This window comes from Thermobia domestica, chromosome 1 (genome assembly GCF_964235325.1).
Source record: "Thermobia domestica chromosome 1, izTheDome1.hap1.1, whole genome shotgun sequence".
NCBI lineage: Eukaryota > Metazoa > Arthropoda > Insecta > Zygentoma > Lepismatidae > Thermobia > Thermobia domestica.
The window spans coordinates 107,454,424-107,477,302 of record NC_137454.1 but is presented as its reverse complement, the minus strand read 5'-3'; the positions used below and the strand labels follow the sequence as shown (position 1 = coordinate 107,477,302).

Here is a 22,879-nt window from a genome sequence, read left to right as displayed (position 1 = left end):
CAAACTAATGTGCAGAAAATATTATTACTTTACAGTTAAATTAATTATGGTATTAGATTATGCAATTTGTATGCAATTCCTGGCCTGGCATAGCTAATGAAATACTGTAGTTTTCAATTTTGAATCTTGGCTATTCCAAGGTAATACTATTTTAGAAGCACAAGGTCAGATTACTTTTCTCATTTCTGGATTTCTATTTTTCCTGGCATCTTTCTTTGATAAGTGAAAACCATTTTAAAGCTCTCTAGGTTCCTTTGGCTTTCATCCAACCGCTGGTGAAGTCTTTTTTGTCAATAATAGAAAGGAAACATTGGAATCATGAACAAATTTCTATTGCGTTATACTAGGTCAAAGTACATTTGAAATTAAATGTGACTCATAGGTTTCCCATAACTATTCATTCGCCTTCAGTATCGCAGTCTGCAGTTGTCCTTAACTGGGTGTTACTCTGCAACGAGAGTGTAAGAACTCACAATATCATTATTCAAGTTTGGCTTGGTAACACAGCGAATTACATTCTAAAAAGGTAAGTTTTTAATTCCTTTCTCGAATCATTAATCAAATATTGGTAGTTTGTAAGTCGGATTAGTTTTTTTTTTATGTATATACATAGATCGTTATCAAAATAACAGAAGCGCCTGTAGTTTGCAACAATGAAAATATGAGGTAGTAACACTTGGAAAGCGTATGCACTCCCTAGCCATTATTAATGGTGCCTCAGGTGATTGTCTATAGTATGTCAGGCTGGATAGTACGGTGCAATGTGATGAAGCGGGCTCAGAGTGATGATGCAAAATGGGGACCTAACTGAATTTCAAAGAAGCCAAATTGTGTGTGCGCGGTTAGTTGATGGAAGGGAGTCTAAGGTGGCAAATTTGTTACGTGTGTCGCGAAGAACTGTGTCCAAGATGATAACGGTCTACAGAACTCTTGCAAAACAACATTGGCGAAAATCCCGAAAAGCAAATAAACGAATGCATACGTTCAGTCGTGTAACAAAAATGTAAACAGCAGTGTTATCAACCGTTTAACTGGTAAATTAATCTATCACAGTTCTTATTGTCCTGTTCGGTGGCTCAGTGGTAGAGTATTCAACTCTGCTCCGTGGAATCCTTGTTTCGATTCCAGCTAGCGTGAAGTGGTGAACAAACAATCGTGTGCGTGAGTTTTCCAGTTCCTTCCACATTCTTCATTTCACCACTTCATTCATTTCTCATCATCACCGTCTTCTTTGGTATAATCGTAGGACGTAAAACAAAGATTATTATCCTGCTCGTAATGAACTACTTCAAGCACATATTCAAGTTAAAACAAATACAGTTTGAAAAGTTAGGGAAGTTATTTCCGGGACATTTTAAGTCACCTCTTTACACACCCTTGATATTAATTTGGTAATAAGTTGCTTATAAATAGACCTCAACGCTGTACAAAGAATCAGATTCTCTCTCTATGACAAAAAACACTAAATTAAAAATAGATCGATTCGACTCGTTCCGAAGTTACTGATGAAAGGATTTGTAGAGTATGTGTTTCCTCAGCGTTCGAAAACAACAGTAGCAAGACAGTTAGTCGGAAATCATGCCGTCGTTTCTTAAACCAATTCATGAAGAAGATGGGTGATAATGTTAAATACGTAAAATCAGCATTGTAAAACTAAATAAATAAAGAAATAATACGTAATATACCGGGTTATTACAAATGATTGACCCGATTTCATACGTTCACTGTAGCTTTATTATTGAACATATCGACACAAAACTTCGTAGACATATTGAAAAACTCAAAATTTTTGTGATGTTGCAGGTTCGCTTCTGATTTCTGCCACATGCTCCTGTATCATTCACGTCAGTCTGTTCTAACAGTGCAAAGCAAAAATCCAACAACCGCCAAGTTCATTCGGTGATGGTATGCACAGTTTACAGCTTCAGAGTGCCTCTGTAAGGGAAAATAAACTGGTTGGCCTACAGCGACTAAACAGAAGATTGAAAAAACAGGTCCGTACTTATATATTGTGCACCCCTCAGTTCTAAATAATTTGCAGCCCCTCGCACAAAATTTGCCGCCCCTTCTCCCGAAAACGACCTATATTAGTTGAATTCACAGTTTTTGGAGTCGCTGAAATGAATAGTCACAGTTTTAATCCAATTCAACTTCAAGGTAATACTCCACTCCCCAGGAAGGGGGCGAGATTTTAAAAGTAATCGAAAACTACATATATTAAGTGTTGAATTCATAGTTTTCGAGGTCACTAAGTTTAACGGTATCAGTTTTCATGATATTCAAGTTCATCCTCACCCCTTCGAGTAGGAGTGGGAGAGGATGACTTTTTAAAAATAATCAGATAAGCTAGCTAATCAGTGACTACTGTAACTAGAGCGAATTAAACACATGAACATATTTTCTCGCGCTTGCGCAGAACTCTGCGGGTTACTAGTTTTAAATATTACTTTATTTTGAATTTTAAAAAATCGAAAATTTTGCCGCCTCCTAAATTCTGCCGCCCTGTGCTGAAGCACAGAATAGCACTTACCTACATACGGGCCTGTGAAAACCCGATGGATCGCTCGTGGTGCAGATGATGATCAGTAATTCCTGTCATGGCGCTCTCCGGACGTAATCACATGGGATTTTTTGTGTAGGGTTATGTGAAAGATACCGTATTAACGCCTCCTCCACCTACAATGCTAACAGAACTGAAAACTCGCATCAACAGTGCTTTCCAACGGATCGATAGGGACATGCTGCACCAATGTGGGGAAAACTTGATATTTGCTGAATTGCTAGGGAGACACATGTAGACCACTTGTAATATGTAACAACATTTTTTTAATTTTTTTATTTATTTATTTATTTATTTATTTTTTGAGTTTTTCAATATGTCTGCAAAGTCTTGTGACAATGTGTCCAATAATAAAGCTCCAGTGAATTTATGAAATCAGATCAATCATTTGTAATAACTCTGTACATTAATTGTTATATAATATTGTATAGTATATATTATAGGTACATATGAGGTAACCAATGCCACTAGACAATACAGGGTGCACAAAAAATAACTTTACAATTTTGTAAATTCATTTAAAATATATATATTTAGACTACTTACAGATCTAAGTCTGATGTCATTTAGTAGCAAAATAGATCAAGTTTAGATTTACGTAGTGCATAGTATCGAATAGCATCACCGCAGGCGCTAGTGAGAATTGTAAGGAAGATTACTATGTGCATTGGTTCCGAACACGTTCCGTATGTTTTGGTTAGAAGGATTGAAGTCTTGCAACGGAATTTTCGTACCGATTATAGTAAAGATCTTCCAACAGGTCTACCATTGATGAAAGGCATAAGTGTTGCATTGGCTTCTCTCACTAAGCTCAGAGCAAGAATGTACGCCGCAGTTGAAGTTGCACCTAACACCTGGGGATTGAGTGCTGCAATATTTCTTATGAAAATCACATTGAAACTCATTAACTATATATAAGATGAAAGAATCTCCATGTAGTTTTCTACAAAATGACACGAAAACCAGTTCGATAAAAAGTATAAATAAATTTTAAAAAGTTGTAAAGTCGTTTTTACAACCATATCTCGATATACGTGCGGTTTTAACTAGAGGAAAACTATGATGATAATGCAGAAGTGCAGCAGTTTGTCATAAATATTCTGTTCCGGCTATTCATTGAATGAGCCTTGTACTAAATCAATTAGAAATCACATATAGATACGTCACTGATTTTTAAAAGAGTTTGATTTACAACTCTTTTATACGAGATTTACTCTATCTGTGTGTCCGACCGGCAAACACAAAAATCTCAAGAAAACTACTTAATAAAAAAAAAAACTCGATTTCCCATGTATTCCTATGGGAGTAATAAAGGACGTCAGCCTTGTTTGATAGACTACACGCAGTGTTAGCGGGTTAGTATAATGATCAGGATAAAATATACTTAAGCTGTCGGTGGAATATACAACGCTAAAATAAAATAAAATGGCTCTACTCGACAAATTTAAAGACCTAAAATATATCCTATTTTCAAATATTCATTCATCTTAATGTATTCTACATTTAATTTGGGTTAAAATGCTACGGTATATTTAAGCCTAGACTTGGCACCAGCAACATTTAGCTTGATTTACCAAGAACTAAACCAAACTTCTTAACGTGCTCTACACTGACATTATTTCATGTTATTGTTTATTTATTTACTTTACCGTTTTTATTACAATTGAGTTTAAAATATGGTTTAAAATGTGTTACAACGTATTAATTTCCTTCCGAAATACTTGAATTCTTGACAAATAAACCATTACGAAATAAAATGGGGAAAGGATTTTACAGTGTTGGACTGAAATCATCAACCTATTTTTACATCAAATTAATTTACCTACTATAATATCTCTCTTTGTTTTAATTTCTCAAAATTAATTGTGTATGTACAGTATTTTGAGCAGCATTTCCCAGGAAATTGCCCAGAAAAAGCTTTGATCGTTAGCATTCGTGTCTTATGAGATGCACTGGAATGTAAACTTCCGTATCCTATTACCTAACAAGTTTTAAACTAACAAGACAATAAAACACATGAGAGAATCATTGGCGATTGTCCAACCTCGCTCTTTGGTTAAGCGCCGTTGATTTCATTTATAAAATTAGTTTTTCGTTTCATGACTGATGACTGTTGATGCTCCTGGTTGATTCACGGTTCTTGCAAATTAACTTTGTGAATCCACCAACACAAAACAAAGGACTTTTTTTCTTTTTTCGTTGTTCTATTCAATAGCGGAATCTATAAAACCTTCTTTTCTGTTGCGTGCCAAGTTACTGGCACTCTACTCGTTTGTGCAAGGACTTCGTACAGATATAACGTACCTACTTCTTGTCTTCGGAAGTCTTTCAGTTTTTTCCTGTTTTGTGAGTATGAATTCCTTAAATTTTAATTTTTAATTAAATGTTTGATTGTTTATCAAACTAGCTATTATAATATTACATATTATTATATTATAACACTATAATTCAAGAACGTACCCACGGAGGGTACATCGGATTCGGACGCTCCTAAAACTTCCTAACTCAACATACATACGCTTTCTCAATAAAATTATATTTGTATTTCAGGGTAGTGATTGATTTAGTATGAAAATTTGATCTTACACTTTATCTGTACTATTTCTCTTGTAAAAACAATCTAGTTCTATCATTTTTTTTCTGAAAATATAGGTGGAAATATTTTAAAACTACTTATCGTCTTTTCGAGTGACGAATAATATACGGTCTATACTATATAGACGTAGTGGCTTGTAGTATTAGACTCCTCCCAACAAAGAATTCTGGGTGTGCGCATACTATAATTAGTTTGTACTCGTTTATTTTTCTGGTCCTGACATTTTATGAAAATCTACAATGTATTCTATATATATACACAGTATTTTCTTTGCGTCCACTTTGTAACGCCAATATTTTTTTTTCTTGCTTGATCTCCGGAATAGTTGGGAGAAAAGGGTAAAAATTAAATGTTAACGGTCTTGAATATTTGTGCAATTTTTGCCGTCCTCGTTGGACTGGTGGCTATCTTGTGCGCCTTTGGTGGCTTGGTTCTCGGGTTCGTTTCCCGATGGAGAACATTAACAATTTGAACGCATTACGATAGTTCAAACTGCATCTTAAACTGTAGATTCATATGCTGCTCTACGTTTCATATAACCTCGGTGCTGAAAAGGAAGGTTAAACTTCAACGTTCTCATTCCACCAAATTTTCTATATCTTTAGAGCGGCACAGAGACTCAGTGGTAGAGCGCGTACCTCTGCTTTGTGGGGTCCCTGATTCGAACCCCGGCCAAGTAAGTTTGTGGTGGACAACAACGTGTCGGTTGGTTTTCTCGGAGTATTTTCGTTTCCTCCCATATTGTCATTCCACCAATTCTTCCATCATCACTCACTTGTCTTAACCATCCGTCTTCTTTGCCTAAAGGGGATAATCGTAGGGACGTTAAACTCGAAGATTTCATTTTTGCATATATTTCATAACAGTTATGAGTACATATGCTATATTTGGTTTTTAGCCCATTGATTCATATGAGCATTTTTCTTTTTTGCTTTCTTCGAAAAGAAATGGGACTTTTAATGATTGAATTTTACTAATTTCTTCTTTAGTTCTACGTATTTCAATATTCATTACTTCATAGAAATAAAATTATCATAATTATTTTAATATTTAATAATCAGATTTGATCGAAGTAATATTAAGTCTATAGAAAATACTAATTCATTTTGATAAAACATGGGACATGTAATTGGATTTGAAGAAGAAATCAGTAGAATTACAATATTAAATTTCTAGTTCATTTCAAAGAAAATTGTAAAATAATTACCCATATAAATCAGTGGGTTTAAAAATGGTATAGATACTAAATACTGTTATAATAGATTATGTAAGATTTGGTGGAATGAGAATATGCTAAGAAACAAAAGAATCCGGAGAAAACACACGGACACAATGTTGTCTACCACAAACTCACATGACTTGTGATCAAACCAGAAAGCACTGCTCAACTTGGATGTGTGGAAGTAATTGTACTCGTTTGTTAAATATGTGAATTTGAACTTCTTACTTTTGAGGAAGAAAATAAGAAAACAAAACATAAATAATATCAAGGGAATAATACACAACATGATACATTCATATATTAGAGAAAAGCTTACTCTCAGATAAGGTCAAAATAACACATCTGCAAAAATAAAACAATGCTACGCTGTTTCGTTTTAGTTAACTGATTCGTATGTGTTGTGGTCCGCTGAATTCAGGAATAACAACCGTTTTGTCCTGGGATATCTGAGTTTCGAACAAACGGGTGGTCATTGTTAAACAAAAATATGAACACAAATATGCGATTTACAGAAACACAATTAACAGCGTAACACAAATTAATGTACAGAAACACGAACACATGTGAAGACAAAAAAAAGTTATACCACCCTCAATCAGATTGCTTGTGAAATCGTCTTTTTTAAAAAGGTCAAACTTTATTTCGAGCTTGTCCTTTTGTAGGTGGCTACCGGAAGAACCCTAAACAACATTTAGCAATAGTCTGCCATCATCGTAACACTCCAGTTCCCCTGACACCTTTGTTCCATTTCTTTGATACCTTGATGGAAACGCTCCCCCTGCTCTTCACTCACTGCTCCCACATTGTCAGGAAAGTAGTCAAAGTGAGAGTTCAGAAAATGAACTTTTAAGCTCATGGAGCAACCAAGTTTTCAGAACGCGTGCAACATTTTCCCCACAATTTCCTTGTACTGTGGGTCCTTTCGGTTTCCCCAATACGTTTTGATGACCACAGTAAAGGCAACCCAAGCCTCTTTTTGAATTGGAGTCATTGAATTGATGAAGTCTTTGTCGGATATGAGTTTTCTAATATCAGGACCAATAAAAACCCGTGTACTCGCGTACTTGTAGTAGTATTTGAGCAACAAACAGTGTAGCCAGAACTACTTACCAACGTTTTACAAATCTAAGATATAATCTTACTAATTTCGTTTTATGAACAGATTTATTATTATTATTATTATTATTATTATTATTATTATTATTATTATTATTATTATTATTATTATTATTATTATTATTATTATTATTTTGTTTTTCTTTGTAGTCTCGTACTCTCATTCATGACACATTATATGTTTCAGTGATCCCCATCCGGATCAATATACATGTATTTTCTTGTTTCAGGGCGCACAAATACATTTAATCTTCCATGTTCATTTTTATTTTCGTCTGATGAATTTTGCAATTTAGCGAGTTCCAGCTACCTGTTTGACCACGTTATATTTCGATTGTTGCAAAATCTTGACGTCCCAGGAAGAAATGGGGATGATTTTCGACTTTGGTGCACCGTAAAAGCGTAAAAATCAGCTAAACTTATGCAAACCGCTTTTTGGTTGCAAAACTGTGTAATTTATATTTAAAGCAAGGATGGGTCATGACTTGTACTGGTGGAAGCAAAACACCAGGTCTACCATGATTAATTCAAATAAGCTGATAGGTAATCAAAACAAACTTCCTTTCTGCCCATTCTCTTTCCCATTGCAGAAGGGGGCAAAACATGTTGCTAATCGTGATGGAGAGAGAAACTTTAATGAGAATTATTTATATACTAAAGATTTATCTTTAGTTGTATTTTTAAACTTGAGTTTCTAGAAATAACTTATTTGTTCTGAAGTTAATTTCTACGATTCTTTCATTTGTAAGTCACAAGAAGTTGTGGATCTAATCAATCCTATTGAAATTCTACATTTCTTTCGTTTTTAATGTAAGAACATCTGTTTAAGAACAACGATAACGATATATTTAGCTTTAGGGCAACTAGGACAATAGTCCGGTACCTTATGATAACAAATCTTGTGGCCAGACTTGTTTAAACTTGTTTTACCAGATTCTGTAAGTGAGGAAACTACAAGTGATTGAAGTGTATTTTTAATTTCTGCAAAATGAATTATAAATATTAAGAAAATACAAAGTTTAAAAGGAACAAAAATAGTTTAATTTATTGAAATAACTATCGTGATAAGCATGGTGATTATTAAAGTAATTTTAATCGAACTGGGACCGCAATATTTAATTGTACTGTATATATACGGTATATGTGTGTTACAATGAGATGTTTTTCTTATCATTTCAAGTTTCGCTGTCATCATGTTAGTCTGTGATACTTTTCTCGTACAGATTGCATTTGCTCTTGGACTGCATATTAATATGAAATTATTGAAGTACTTATTCAATTCCGAACCTATTATCGCTTGCAATTCCAACATCATTTCATAAACCCATCTACCATGAAATTGACACCTGTTTGTTTAAATTTGCTGTTGTGATGAAAGGTGTATTACTGTACTAGTATCAGTAATATAGATAAATGTACCGGTAATAGTGTTTTTGTCGTATGAAGAGCTATTGTGAAAATTATAGATAATTCTTTCGTACATATATCAGGGATGCGCATGAGACAGGAGTTAAGGTTGTCTCGTCTTGAGAATGTGTCGCTAAAGTAAGATCTCGTCTGCGAACCCCGTATTTATTTTTGTTGAAAGGGCTCTGTCATGTCTCGATTCTCGTCACGAAAATTCTGTCTCGAACGCAAACCTACTTTAGAGAATATTTATATCATTTACTCACAAATTCAATACGGAAAAAGTAGAAGGAAAATGAGTTAATGAACACAGACATTTGTTGGTCCACAGACTCGAGATGCTTAACTTTAAATAGACATTACTGTGGCTCAGAGGTAAAGCGCTCACTTCTGGTTTGTGGGGTGTCTAGTTCGATCCCAACTACCCCTGAGTGGGCTTTGTTTTGGACAAACACTGTGAGCATGGGATTACGCCGGGCTTTTCGTTCATAACCCTGGGACGTTAAACTTTTTCCTTAAAAACAAAACATAACTTTAAAAGTTTATGGTGAGTTAAACCTGTATTTATTAATGTCAGTGGCATAAACTTTACTTGATGAAAGACCGAAAAGATCTAGATTTAAAATATCTCTGTCTTGAATAGGAGTTACTTATTACAAGTAATGTTGTGGGGGGGGGAGTATGTGTGTGTGGTGTACTATATGTCACTACCAGAGGTATACAGGGTGTCTCAGAAGTCCCCTGACAGGGTAATTCTGTTAGTATCAGTTACAACAAAATGTAAGAGGGGAAACCGTCTCCAAATATGATGTTTTCACTCTGAAGTGAAATATATATATATATATTTTTTAATCGGACCAGCCGTTTGGGCTGTAGTACACTCTTTATGTGCCCGATGTTAAATGGAAATGCAACGTTGCCATTTACCTTGACCCACAACATAAGTGAATGAAGTTATTGTCTTTTACTTTAACGTGTCGATGGCCAGACCCCATTTCAGACATATCTCCATTCACTTTATGTTCTAGGTACAGGTAAATGGCAAGTTATATTTTTATTTAACATTGGGCGCATAAAGAGTGTACAGTCCAAACAGTTAGCCCGATTTTTAAAAAATCCTTCACTTTAGATTAAAAACATCATATTTGTAGACGGTTTCCCCTCCTACATTTTGTTGTAACTCTTATAATAACAGTTGCCCTATTTCAGGGGACTTTTGAGACACCTGTATATACATCAAGTCAGAAGTATGTGTGTCACTATTCGGAGAAAAAATAGCAATAGATACAATCTGGTTCTTAATAGTGTATTTCTTTTAGTATACAGTGCATAATTTAAAAAAAAAAGTGTTCGAGCATAATAGAAATCAATCTCTCTTGGCAACAAATAGGCTAATATGCTGTTAGTGCCATAAAGGTTTGTTTCTCATATCATTTTCCTCAAATTAATGAAATATATTGATTGATATGGACTCGGAGGCACGATGGCTCCGTGGTAGCGCGCTTAACTCTGGTGAGTGGGATTCATGCTTCGATTCCTGGGTAAGTAAATTTATGGTGGACAACATCGTGTTTGTGGGTTTTCTCAGGATACTGCCGTTTCCTTCCACATTTTCATTCCATCGATATTTCCATCATTCCATCGATATTCACTTACCTTAATCATCCTTCTTCCTTGAGCTCCTTCGTGGCTAAGCGGTTAGCGTACGCGCCTTTGGCGTGGGAGACCCGGGTTCGATTCCCGGCGGGAGCTCATGTGGTTCGGATTCCACGTTAATCAGTAGTCTCATATAGCCTCGCTGCTGAAAGGGGACGTTAAACTCAAAATCAACTCAACTCATCCGTCTATGAATATATATATATATATATATGAAACTTTTCTGTCGCGTATTTATAATGAACAAAAACTAAAATGTTGCATATGTTTGGATTGCAGTACACTCCTGATCAACTCATAATTTTATGTTGTTTTATGAGCGCGGAACGTGGTGTAATGAATGAGTCAAATCCATAGATTCATTTAGGAGTAAAAGCTACATACAGGAGCGTTTTTTCAGATTTTGCTTGGGAGGGGCAAGACCCCTTGATATAAGTAAAATTACGCGTTTGTAACTGATTTACTATTATTCTATTGATAAAATCTATATAAATCTCAAACTCAGGGGAGGGGCAATTGCCCGTCCCTGCCCCCCCCTTCTAAATGATGCCCTGATTACATAATCGTTTCATGAACAAATTATTACTTTAGATCCAAATCTAACCACATTACACTGTGTGAATGTAATTTAATATGTGGTAATTACGTGTTGTGTTAGTTATAAAATGTTTTTTTTTTTCTCTTTTAAGGTTTACAGTGGTGACGTGTGCCTTGTTCGAGTGAATTCTTTACGCTTTGATCGGATTAAGGTAAGTTTCTGTTTTCAACATTATTCTTATTGTTTTTTTCTGATTATGCTTGCTAAATTTGTATTACATTGTGCATTAGACTATTTAGCTCGAATAAATCTGGAGATGACGAGGTCGGTTTTGAATCAACAAACTACACAGATAATACTGATTCTCCTTTACCAGAATGTTAAGCGAGCAGTATTTCGTCTATACTCGAAGCTATCTTATACTTCAAGAGGTACTTTTTGCTAAATACTTGTTAAAACTTGATTATAAATCTGTTCTTCACGTAAACTTGAAATTAGCAGCCCTTCTCGGTCGCCTAGTGGCTAGGTGCGCGCCTGTGAGCACAGTTTCCTAAGCTCGATTTCTGGTGAAAAATCTTCAAATTGAATGAAGTATGGTAGTCTGGATTATACCTAAAAGTGTAGGTCTACGTTTCATATAGCCTCAGTACTTCAAGGGACACTAAATTACAACAGAACCAAAAGAAAAATTTAAATTAACAGGCGTTCCGATTTAAAGTGTTCCAAACCACTCTGTTCAATATGAATGAATCCATCGACAAAGCTTGTCAAATAATCTGCTCCGATACATACTTTGTTGAAAGTCTGTGAAGATCAGGTAATGTTAGGCACACATATTAGTAACAAAACCCCACATTCAATTTTCAATAGATTTAGTTTTAATAATAAAGTTGAAATGAAAATACATTTCTACTTTAACGTATCACGATTATGTCCTTTATGCTAAGGGAAGCAAATGATTAAAGAACGTGAATATTTATGAAAGAATTGGAGGAATGAAAATGTGGGAGGAATCGGGAGAATCTCAAGAAAACTCACAGACACGACATTGTCTACCACATATTCACATGGCACGGGATCAAATCAGGAACATATTTCACTAGAAGTGAGTGCTACCGAGCCGCCATGCTCCTAAAATATAGTTTGATGTTTAGCGTTCTTTCTTCGGGACCGAGGCTATATGAGCTGCAGTTTAAGGTGGAACCACTGTTGGATTGACAACCGTCTGGTATTTCACCGTAGTTCGGTTTTTCACCTCCTTGTTCGGTGTCCGGTAAGACCTCAAAACCGGACCTTTGATATCGACCTGTCGTGCGCGGAATTTGATGAAGACTTGAAGGCAGGAAAATTTACTGAACTTATCAAAACTGGTATAAAGGTCAACAAAAGTACATTTTCAAGAGCGCAGCTAACATTGCTCCATCCTCAGCTATATCTTCCAATTAAATAATCCATCCAGGTCCAGTGAAAGTATGTAGGCACTATGAAACATTACCAGCACCACCGAAGTTGGTAAGACTTATTTTTCAAGTATATTTTGTGCATGCCATAATTATATACCAATTATATTTGCTTTTCTGTTTTAGTATGATGTATTATTGATGGTAGACTACAAAAATTGCCGACTCAACCAAAACTGGAGTAAGTTTAATGAATGCTTCAAAAGTAACTTAAGTTATTAAATTCGAACTCCGAATCGCTCAATTTTATGTGTAGTAACCACCTTCAGATTGTTCACATTTTTGACAAGCGATGATGTCACAATCTTAAGGGTATATGTACTTCAGGAGGGGTCCGGTATTTCAATTTTCAAACATTGGCAACCCTATCTTACACCGAGAGTCGAACCCTGAACCACGTGTACCAAAAGGGCACGCGCTAGCTACTAGACAAACTGGGAGAGGTGCCTAAAGTGTAGATCTGGAAACCTAAAAGAAATCAAGATTTACATCGTTTAGGATGATAATTTACAACGCAAATAGTTGTTATATACATTAAAGCTTTGGCAAGTGATTAGTCTACCAATTGCTTAAGTAACTAATCATAAAATTAACAGACTCCATCCACTTCCCCAGAACACGTGCCTCTAAAACCGAAAACTAGACCTTTAAAAATGTTAAATAAGCACACTTTAATTTATGCTACTGATAAGAATATACGTATATCGCATATATTGTAGCATATACGATAGCCAGTAATGGTTGACCCTAGGAAAATTACGTCGTACACCAATAATTATATATGTAGCCTACCGTAATATACGAACTTATTTTCTAACTCAGTTACATACTAGTGCTGCAATGCCAGAGGCAGGACAAAAGAGTTTAACAAGACAGCAAGAAAAAGAAAACTAATTAACTGACCAGATAAATAAAATTATTATTGATGTCCTATTTTCTTTCCTGTAGAGTGTGTATAATATTAGAAAATGTGAAACGAAATAACCTGCAAACCAAAATGCACGAACGCAAAACCACAAAAGTTGCGCAAAAGTCTTCGCCAAAAGGAAGGAGACTCAAAGACAAGAGTCACAAACATAAAATAATAATATCAATACTAATAGTAAAAAATATAAAAAAAATATAGAAAAGCATTGGAAGAACAAAGATGTAGAAACAGAAAAAGTCGAAGAGAAAGAAATTGTTTGGAAGATGTGGTTATGTGAGGCAGCCATTTTCTTTCCAAACACTAATTACAGAGCGGAAACAATGATATTTATACTTAGGTAAGATAATATACTTTGACCTCCTTGAAATTTGAAACAGACTGTTTTACTTGTTGCTCTCACACTCTTCCCAATTTTCAACTCTTTTATCATTTCAGCTACATTATGGTTGTAAAGCACTGCACTTTACACGGTGGAACAGCTACAAACACTTTGTAGATTCATAATAAAAGTGAATACAGGCATTTTTCTAAAGTTCTTTTTTTTCTTTCTCACTGACATTCAAAGTGTCTACTGAAGTTAGACTTGAAAATTGCAACTGAAGCTACTTCCTTGAGTGAGACTGTATGTGCAGTTGATCACGTCCACCAAACTCTTTTTGTAAATCTGCATGACAAAACTATTGGCATAAGAGTGTTTCAGAATCAATCAATGGAAAAAAGAACCGTTGACCTCCGATTTGTCTAATGTTTGTTAAACATACGTCGATTATGAAGGTTGGTCTTTACGTACTAGAAAAATATAGTTCTTACTTATTTTTTTTAAAATCATAGTATTCTTGATGACATGCACTCGTTCCAACAATAGTCTAACATTTCTATTGCTTCCGGGAAGAAAGATTGTCTAATTTCAGCAAACGGCTGATTTGCGTATTCTATGACGATAATATTCGATGTAAATTTCTCGCCACGCAGGTGTTCTTCTAAGTTTTGTGAAGAATGTGTAGCAGCTAGGTATCAAACCAAGTATGTCCAAGGAATTTAAAGTTCGTATTATTAATTGTAACCAACGCAACACAGGACCTGAAACATTGTCATGAGGAAGAAGTACACCTTACGTCGACTTTCCACGATATTTCTTTATTATTATAATTATCCCAACGTAGTAAGGAAGTGTTATTGTGGCTCCTTCTTATACGGAAAAAACGATATAGTTGAATCAACAAAAAAATATAGTTAATATATATGGACAACTATATTAAGGGTTAAATTTACCATACAATATAGTTGAAACAACTATATAGAGGTAAAATCAACCTACCGAGTACTATATATGAGTAAATTCAACCATTTCAGTCTACCCTAATAACTAACTAACTAACTAACTCTATGGCCTATGGAACCCGGAGGTTCAATGCCGCGTTCACAAAAGCTCTCCACTGACTTTTATCCTTAGCTAACTGCATCCAGTTTCTACTTTGTATTCCAATCTCTGCGAGATCCATCTTAATATTGTCCTCCCATCTACGCCTAGGTCTTCCTAATGGTCGTTTTCCGATTGGTCTTAGGGCCGCGGGGGCTCAGTGGTAGAGCGTTCACCTCTGGTGCTTGGGGTCCCGGGTTCGATCCCAGCCCACGCCAAGTGAACTTTGTGGTGGACAAACACCGTGTGCGTGGGTTTTCTTGGGGTTCTCCCGTTTCCTCCCACTTTCTTCATTCCACCATTTCATTCATTACTCATCATCACCGTCTCCTTTAGCCTAACCGGCATAACGGTGGGACGTAAAACTCAAAGATTTCATTTCATTTCATTTTCCGATTGGTCTTCCTGTGAAGACTTTGAAAGCGTTTCTACTTTCTTCCATTCTAGCTACATGACCCGCCCACCTAAGCCTCCTAGACTTCACGACCCTAACAATGTTGGGTAAACCATATAAATTATGTAGTTCCTCGTTATGAAGTTTTCGCCATTCCCCATTCCCGTTCCTCTTGGGTCCGAATATTCGTCTCAGGGTCTTGTTCTCAAATACTTTCAGTCTATGTTCTTCCCTCAGAGTAAGTGACCATGTTTCGCAACCATACAAAACAACAGGCATATTTACCGTTTTGTATATTTTAAGCTTCAAATTTCTCGACAGAATTCGCGATGACAAGAGATTTTGAACCGAATAGTAACACGAATTCCCTGCTTTTAGTCGACATTTAATTTCTCCGTGAATATGATTTTCCTCTGTTAATATTGATCCTAGGTATTTGAAACTATCCACTTTATCAAAAGTATTATTTAATATTTTAACGCATCCATAATTTGCTGTATTCCGGTCCCGACGCACTTCCATGTATTTAGTTTTATCTGCATTTACTTCTACTACAGTCTACCCTAATACAGTTGGAAAATATGGTTGAATTTACCATATGTTAAAACATCCTATATATGGTAAAAATGATTATATGAGTGGAGATAAATAGTATGGTCTACCATAATATTGGGTTGAAAGTTATGTTACGCATTCAACCACATGAGTTGAATTTACTATATTTATAGTAAAAATAATTACATTATAGTTGGCAAATAGCCCAAACACCAAAATCGAGTACCTGAATTTTTTTTTTTAATGCAACATAAAATCTGTTTAACAGTGTTATATTGATAAGTATTTAAAAATTATTCTTAAATAATTATCAAATATGTAACTTATACAGGTTTTAAAATGTATTTTTTTTAATCAATACTGCAGTTATTCAATTTCGACTTTTAAAAATTACAAACGAAAATATAAAAACAATATGTACACAATATTCTACGTACCTTTGGCTAATTTCCCACATAATCACCACGCTTGTTCAGGCATTTGTCTCACAATTCCACAAGTTTTTTCGATACCGTTGTGAAGAAGTCTGTCTACTGATTACGAAACCAATGACGAACAACGTCCTATACAAGTAGCCTACCAAAATAATACCTTGCACATTCCAAAAACACATTTTTCTTCCTTAAGGTCGCTCTGAATTCTTGAAAGTTCCATATGTTTCCATTCCTTATTTTACAGTTTCATATTATTTACTTATTTGTTCAACACAACAGGCTCTAGACCCAGAGTCTTGTTTCTGCATAAAAACATTTACTTAAAGTTGTATCTTTTATTATAAAATTGTAGGGCTTTTGCTGGATTTTATAATTTTATAAACAGCTATATTGACTTTGTAAAGTAGCCTTGCCTGTATAAATATAACAAATAAGTACTGCAGGGATGATTATGTTTTTAAAAGCATTTCATAATGTTTTACGTTTTAAATCCTCTGTTATCGACATTTTTTTTTAAGGCAGAGTAGCCATGGTAAAGTAAAGGACAATGATACAATGATTTATGATGTGCCTTTGCGGTCATCGCGGTCTTTCTTTAGTCATACAAACCCGCCGCACTTCACACTTGCTGTTGGCTGTTTATTGGCTTTAATTCTCAATACTTTGTAAGCTCAGCAGTTTCTAATGAGGGTGAAACAATAAGAATTATTAACTGCACGGTACTCATGTTCTTTACCACAGTCTCTGATATTAATATAGTCTTTGAAAGTTTGGACTTCACTTTAGTTTAGAGTGGTTTTAGTTTTTTTTTTTATTTTTTGTAAAGAAAGTAGTTTTTCAAATTAATGGACGTGACGTAAATTAGTACATGTAATTTATGTAAAAAAAAAGAAAGAAAAGAAAAAGAAAAAAGTACCGTAACGAGTGAATTACTTTGCCAATCCTAAGGGGGAACAAGATTATCCTATGTCATAAGAGTTTACGCTTTTTAGTGCAGAATTTATTAAAAAGCATGTTTCTCAAAGTCTTGGTTGAGTTTTTTCCCTGTCCTCCCCAAATGACACCCTCTTATTATACAGCTTTGTTTCGATAGTAGGAAATGGAATATACAGAGTGGCCCAAAAGTAGGTATACATCCCTGCATTGATCAAGTATAACATACTAGTTTATGGGTTTATTTGCTTTGACTCTTCTGAGCTTAAGATGTAAAAACACATTAAGAACAAATAATAAAGAAACGAAGTCTAGCTGATGGATAACAATAAAAATTCAATGAGCTGATCAGTATGGTACTGTATATCTACTTTTGGGCTACCTTGTACATAACCACCATTAAAGTCACCGTTACCATCGATGATGTTAACTGATTGACTTTATTTATGCACTCACCCAAAATAATAGCTCTAGGTATCCACTGCAAAAAAAAATCAGGATTCAAAAACTTGCTTTTGTTCAAGAGTTATCTTGTGGAGTAACGGACAAACATACTACGTACTAACATTAAAATCTTCATGATTCTAACAATATTTAAAGCTTCAGTAGTGTTTGTCTATAATTCAAAGTACATTTTCAGGAGCAAAGTTCTGTAGTTGTGGACTTAACAGTTTAATTTGGAGGTCATACCAGTGTAGTTTTAAAAAATGTTCTTTTTTCTCATAACGAAATGTTAAATTTACATAACGGCAAGTTAATTTAACGACCGTTTTGTATAAAGTCTTTTTCATTGAACTGTTATAGAACGAAGTGTCTTATGGGCGATCTTTTTGGAGCTGTAAGCTCCAATAAACACCAGCGGTATCACTCCTTGGTTCGCGGAGAGTTAAATTTTTGAAGAAGGCAGGAATTCAAATAAATCGTAATTTAAATAATTAGAAATAGAACTACACTCTTAGAAGACTTATTTCTAATAAGGAGTTCTTGCTTATTTCCGTAAATTTACCTTGTGGAGGTGCATGGTGATTCAATGGTAAAGCATTTATCTCTGGTGCGCGGTACTCCTGCTTCGATACCGGGCCAAGTGTGTGTAGTAGACAACAGGATACTCCCGTTTTCTCAGGATACTTGGGTTTTCTCAGGATACCGTTTCCTCGCGCATTTTCATTCCATCAGTTTTTCCATAATCACTCACTTGCCTTAATCATCCGTCTCCCTTAGTCTAAAGAAAATAATCGTAGGATGCTAAACCGAAAGATTTCATCCTTTTTAATTAATTAGTTGTCACTGAATATAAATATTAAGTTGCTTTGACTAGTTATAAAGACTACATAGTCATAATTTTTGTACGAGTAATAGCCTCACATGGAGCAATAAATAAGAATGGAACACCGAAAGAATAGATTTGTACATAATGTTTAATATTTACTTCAGAAATGCTATCTTTTGGTAAAAAAAAAAAAAAAATATTGAAGACTGTAGGTAGTGAAGACGGTATTCTGCCTCACTACCTAGGAAATAGTCAACAATTGGCATCCTTACTGGATTTACTCCACTTAAGAGGTCCCATCACGGCGAAATTAAAATACCGCTAATTTTACAGTAATTATGTGATATCTTCCAATAGATAAAAGATAATCGAAAAGTGGTTGAAGAGCTCGCTAGACAATATTATTTTACATGAGATACCGTTATCATGACTCACTTATCTGCTTTCGATTTCCAGACATTTAGAAAACCGGCATTTATTTTCGCGTTTCTAAATGACTGTAAACGGAAAGCTACTAGGTGACTCGTCATAACGGTACATCATGCAAAATAATATTGTCTATGGCACTCTTGTTCCACATTTCGATTATCTTTTATCTATTTGAAGATATCACATAATTACTGTAAAATTAGCGGTATTTTAATTTCGCAGTGATTAAGCGTCTGAAATTGACTTTTATTGAGCTTGTGTTCCACAACAAAATGGTTTGAGAGCTCATTTCTGGCTAAGTGATTAGGGTGTGCGCCTTTGGCAAGGGGATCCGGGTTCGATTCCTAGCGGGAGGTCATGCGCTTCGGAGTCCATGTTAATCAGTAGGAGTCGTCTCATATAGCCTCACTGCTAAAAGAAACGTTAAACTCAAAATAAACTCAACTCAAAATGGTTTGGTTCCTTGGTTATTTCTATTTTTCATAAACGATTTTTTTTTTTTTTTTTTTTTTTTTTTTTTTTTTTTTTTTGCTTTTAGTTTGCTTCATATCAACAATAGAGTATCATGAACAGAAAGTAGTAGTGGCATATGTATATTGAAGAAACCAAATGAAAACAGGTTCATTTTTTATATAATGAAGAGAGAGAGAGAGAGAGAAAGCATGATTTACATGATTCCTTAATCTTACTCGTCACGCAGGAAGAAATTAAATGCAGATGATATACTGCAGATGGTTTCCTATACTTGCACAAAATTGATATAATCTTTCAAATCAATGGAAAATGTGACAAAATATTATATATCGTATTCTACTTAGACCCAATAAGATGTAGCTGCATCTGTTTCTCGGCTCAATAGTCGCCTCCAGTGTCCGATTTACATATAAGCTAAACAAACTATAGCTTAGGGCCTCACTCCCTTGGGGGCCCCAAAAAAATTCAAGAAAAAGCTGGCGGTAATGTAATTTCAAAATAATAAAGAAAAAAGCAAATACGATAAAACGCACATACCACAACGGTGGTTTGTATTATGTACTGGTTTGTTATGAATGGGACCCCTGTTTTCCAGCTTCGCTTGTAATTGGAGTCTGTTTCTCAGCCCAGCTTGTGATGGGATGAGGCCCCGGTAACCCCCGCATGTAATCGAGCCTTTCCCAGCCCCGCTTGTAACGAGACACCGTTAAACCAGCCCTGCTTGTTATAGAGACCCGATTACCGAGTCCTGCTTGTAATGGAACTCTCCTTTTAACAAACAGGACTGGGTAACAGAAACCCCTGTTTCAGAACACCGCTTGTATTAGGGCTTCTGTTATCCAGCTTATATTGAGACCCACGTTTTCCAGCTCTGCTTGTAATGTGGCTCCTGATTCAGAGTCCCGCTTCACTTGTATGGGGCCCTTGTTTCCATAGGCGGAGTTGGGAATTGGTTGCTGGAGGGGTAGACATTTTGTCTGCTGGGGGGCACGGTTAATACAAATCAGAATTGAAGGATCTTATAAGTAGCATTTTTGTTTTTTGTCAAAAAGTTGGGCATTGTCCCCCTATGCCCCCCATAGCTCTGCCCATGCTTGTTTCCCATCCATTACATTCAGCTACTTCAATGAGAGCTCACAGTATTGTGTTACATGGTATCTTAGAATTGTGTGCCGAGTATTCTTATGGTACTCTTTCGCGTATTATTTGGAATTAGAGAAGAAACGGCTGACAACGGAGGGCGCATAAAGAAGAAGACACTCAACTACAATGTACAGTATGAAAGATTAGTACTCATATAAACTATAATAAATGAAGGAATTACAGCCCTAACGGGCGATTCTTTTACTTTTTATAAAACGAAATAATAGATATTTTGCTGCTGAAAGTAAGTAGGTATTAGAAGCAGTGTTCAGTAGTATTTTCATATCATCAGAATTGATAGCCTTGCCACTGGTTTTCATCTGATCTTTAGAACCTATAATGGATCATAAACCGAAATCTTTTCATGTTGCATAAAAAGAAGCTTGCAAAAGTGACGTATACGACATTGCCAGCATTTACGTTTATAACATGTATTAAAATCAAGACTAATGTACATGTTGCTTCAATATATATATATATATATATATATATATATATATATATATATATATATATATATATATATATATATATATATATATATATATATATATATATATACTACTTATTACAGATATACTAGTGTCGAATTTTAAGTTATTTTAATTTCCTATATTCGGTTTAGAAAAAGATCAAATAATAATTAATCTTTACATATGCATCATGAAAAGTATATACTTCTACAATTTTTGTTCAGTTTCATCCAAAAGATATTAAAATATGCAGACATGTTTGTATGATGCATTTCAGCCGACACATGTTAGAATACTTAAATTTGCCCCTGTACGTAATATGCAATTAAATGGAATCGGGAACTTGCAAACTACTTTCCAGGAACTATTGCCTGCAGAATACACTTTTGTTTCCACCCTTGTATCTACCTCATAAACAACAAAAAGGTTAGATGTTTAAAATACATATTTTGTGTGTACAGGTATTTAGATATCTATTAGGTGCATAAATTGCCATATAACATATATTCAAACCCCAAAAAACGGTGACACTGTTGATGAAAAAGAAAGCTAGACACGTAAAGGGCCCCATTATCTTCAATAGCTTAGGCCCCATCAAATCTAAATCCGGCACTGGCTGCCTCTGACCAGGTTTCAAATCAAGGAAATCTGATCTGGTGTGGACTTGAGTGAGTGTATTAGCTTTATTTATTAGCGGACTTGCTCTTCAGCTGCTGTTGTATATGACTGTATTGTTATGCGTGAAGTAATTTACATAAATACTAGTAAAATGTCGGTTGTTCACTTATAATTTGCTTAAACCCATTATTATTATTATTATTATTATTATTGTCATTTTACGCTCAGACTGGAAATAGTTACGTTTTAATTGAGGGATACTAATAAATTGTGGGTTGTAACTGTGCAGGGTAGCCTCAAATTAAGGTTATTGCACAATAAGGTAGTACAAGGACCTATTAGAACCCTACCTAATTTATTGGTACCTTTTCTGCAAGACACGCTAAACAACGAAATTATACTAGACGTCATCATTGAATTAGTCGGTGTCTAAAACGATCCGCTCCGCAAAATGATTCGGTAACATATCACTGGAACGTTTTGCCTCACAGATAGTTATTTAAAATGCAATGATATGTCTTTTTAATTGTTATTATTCTTTTTTTTAAAAAAAAAAAACCTTAAATTCGTTTTTAGACTTACACATACACAGACAGACAATCAAAATTTCCACTTTTGTGAAAGAGCTTTGTAAAACCTGACTCAGGTCTTTTTTCGGAGAATCATTTCTGTTCATTTAATACAAAAAGCCTTCTTCCTTCACTTTTGCATGCATGCGTTTTTAGCGGTTTACACGAAATCACATATGTGGTTCTCCAGACTATCCGAGTCGGTTGGATTCTGGGAAAAGAGTCTTCGTCGAGAGAATCGGTGTCTTAGTCTGGCGCCGACAAAAAGAACCAAAAGTGGTCACCGCAGGAAATTGGATACTTTATAATATGTTATAACTGCGTTAAACATTTCGTACGTTATATTATAGGTGTGCTCAAATAGTAAATCTACAATAGATATGCCACACACAGATGAAGGTCTGTTTTGAGTGACGAATAAGTAATTTGTTGGACGTTAAGTTATTAATTTTACCTTTTAAGTTTACCGATCTGTTTAAGTAACTTGTTGAAGTTTGGATTCAGCCTTGCCGTTGGGAGATAGTGGGTGAGAGGTCTGACCTCCAAGGACAGTTAGCATACACTGAAAAAAAATCACCTTGACCATTAGTTTGTAATGTATAATGTATTACGTACATTGCCAAGTAATAGAATTAAGTAATATACTCTATCTGGGTTCCGACTGCTTTCATAGCGTCCTTGATT

At 35.1% G+C, this 22,879-nt stretch overlaps 1 protein-coding gene and 1 long non-coding RNA gene across 3 annotated transcripts in view; one reads left to right on the top strand and one right to left on the bottom strand.

Annotated features, from left to right (window-relative positions):
• LOC145688073 (uncharacterized) overlaps positions 1-16,385 on the bottom strand; it is a 70,307-nt gene extending 53,922 nt beyond the window's left edge. For both annotated transcript variants that reach the window (XR_014131841.1, XR_014131840.1), the window contains exon 1: positions 16,290-16,385. This is a non-coding gene — a long non-coding RNA (uncharacterized LOC145688073). The remainder of the gene's footprint in view (positions 1-16,289) is intronic.
• LOC145688058 (uncharacterized) overlaps positions 390-22,879 on the top strand; it is a 418,358-nt gene continuing 395,868 nt past the window's right edge. Inside the window, exons 1-2 of the mRNA XM_081761784.1 lie at positions 390-526; positions 11,247-11,306. The gene's annotated coding sequence lies outside the window, so the exon portion shown is untranslated. The remainder of the gene's footprint in view (positions 527-11,246; positions 11,307-22,879) is intronic.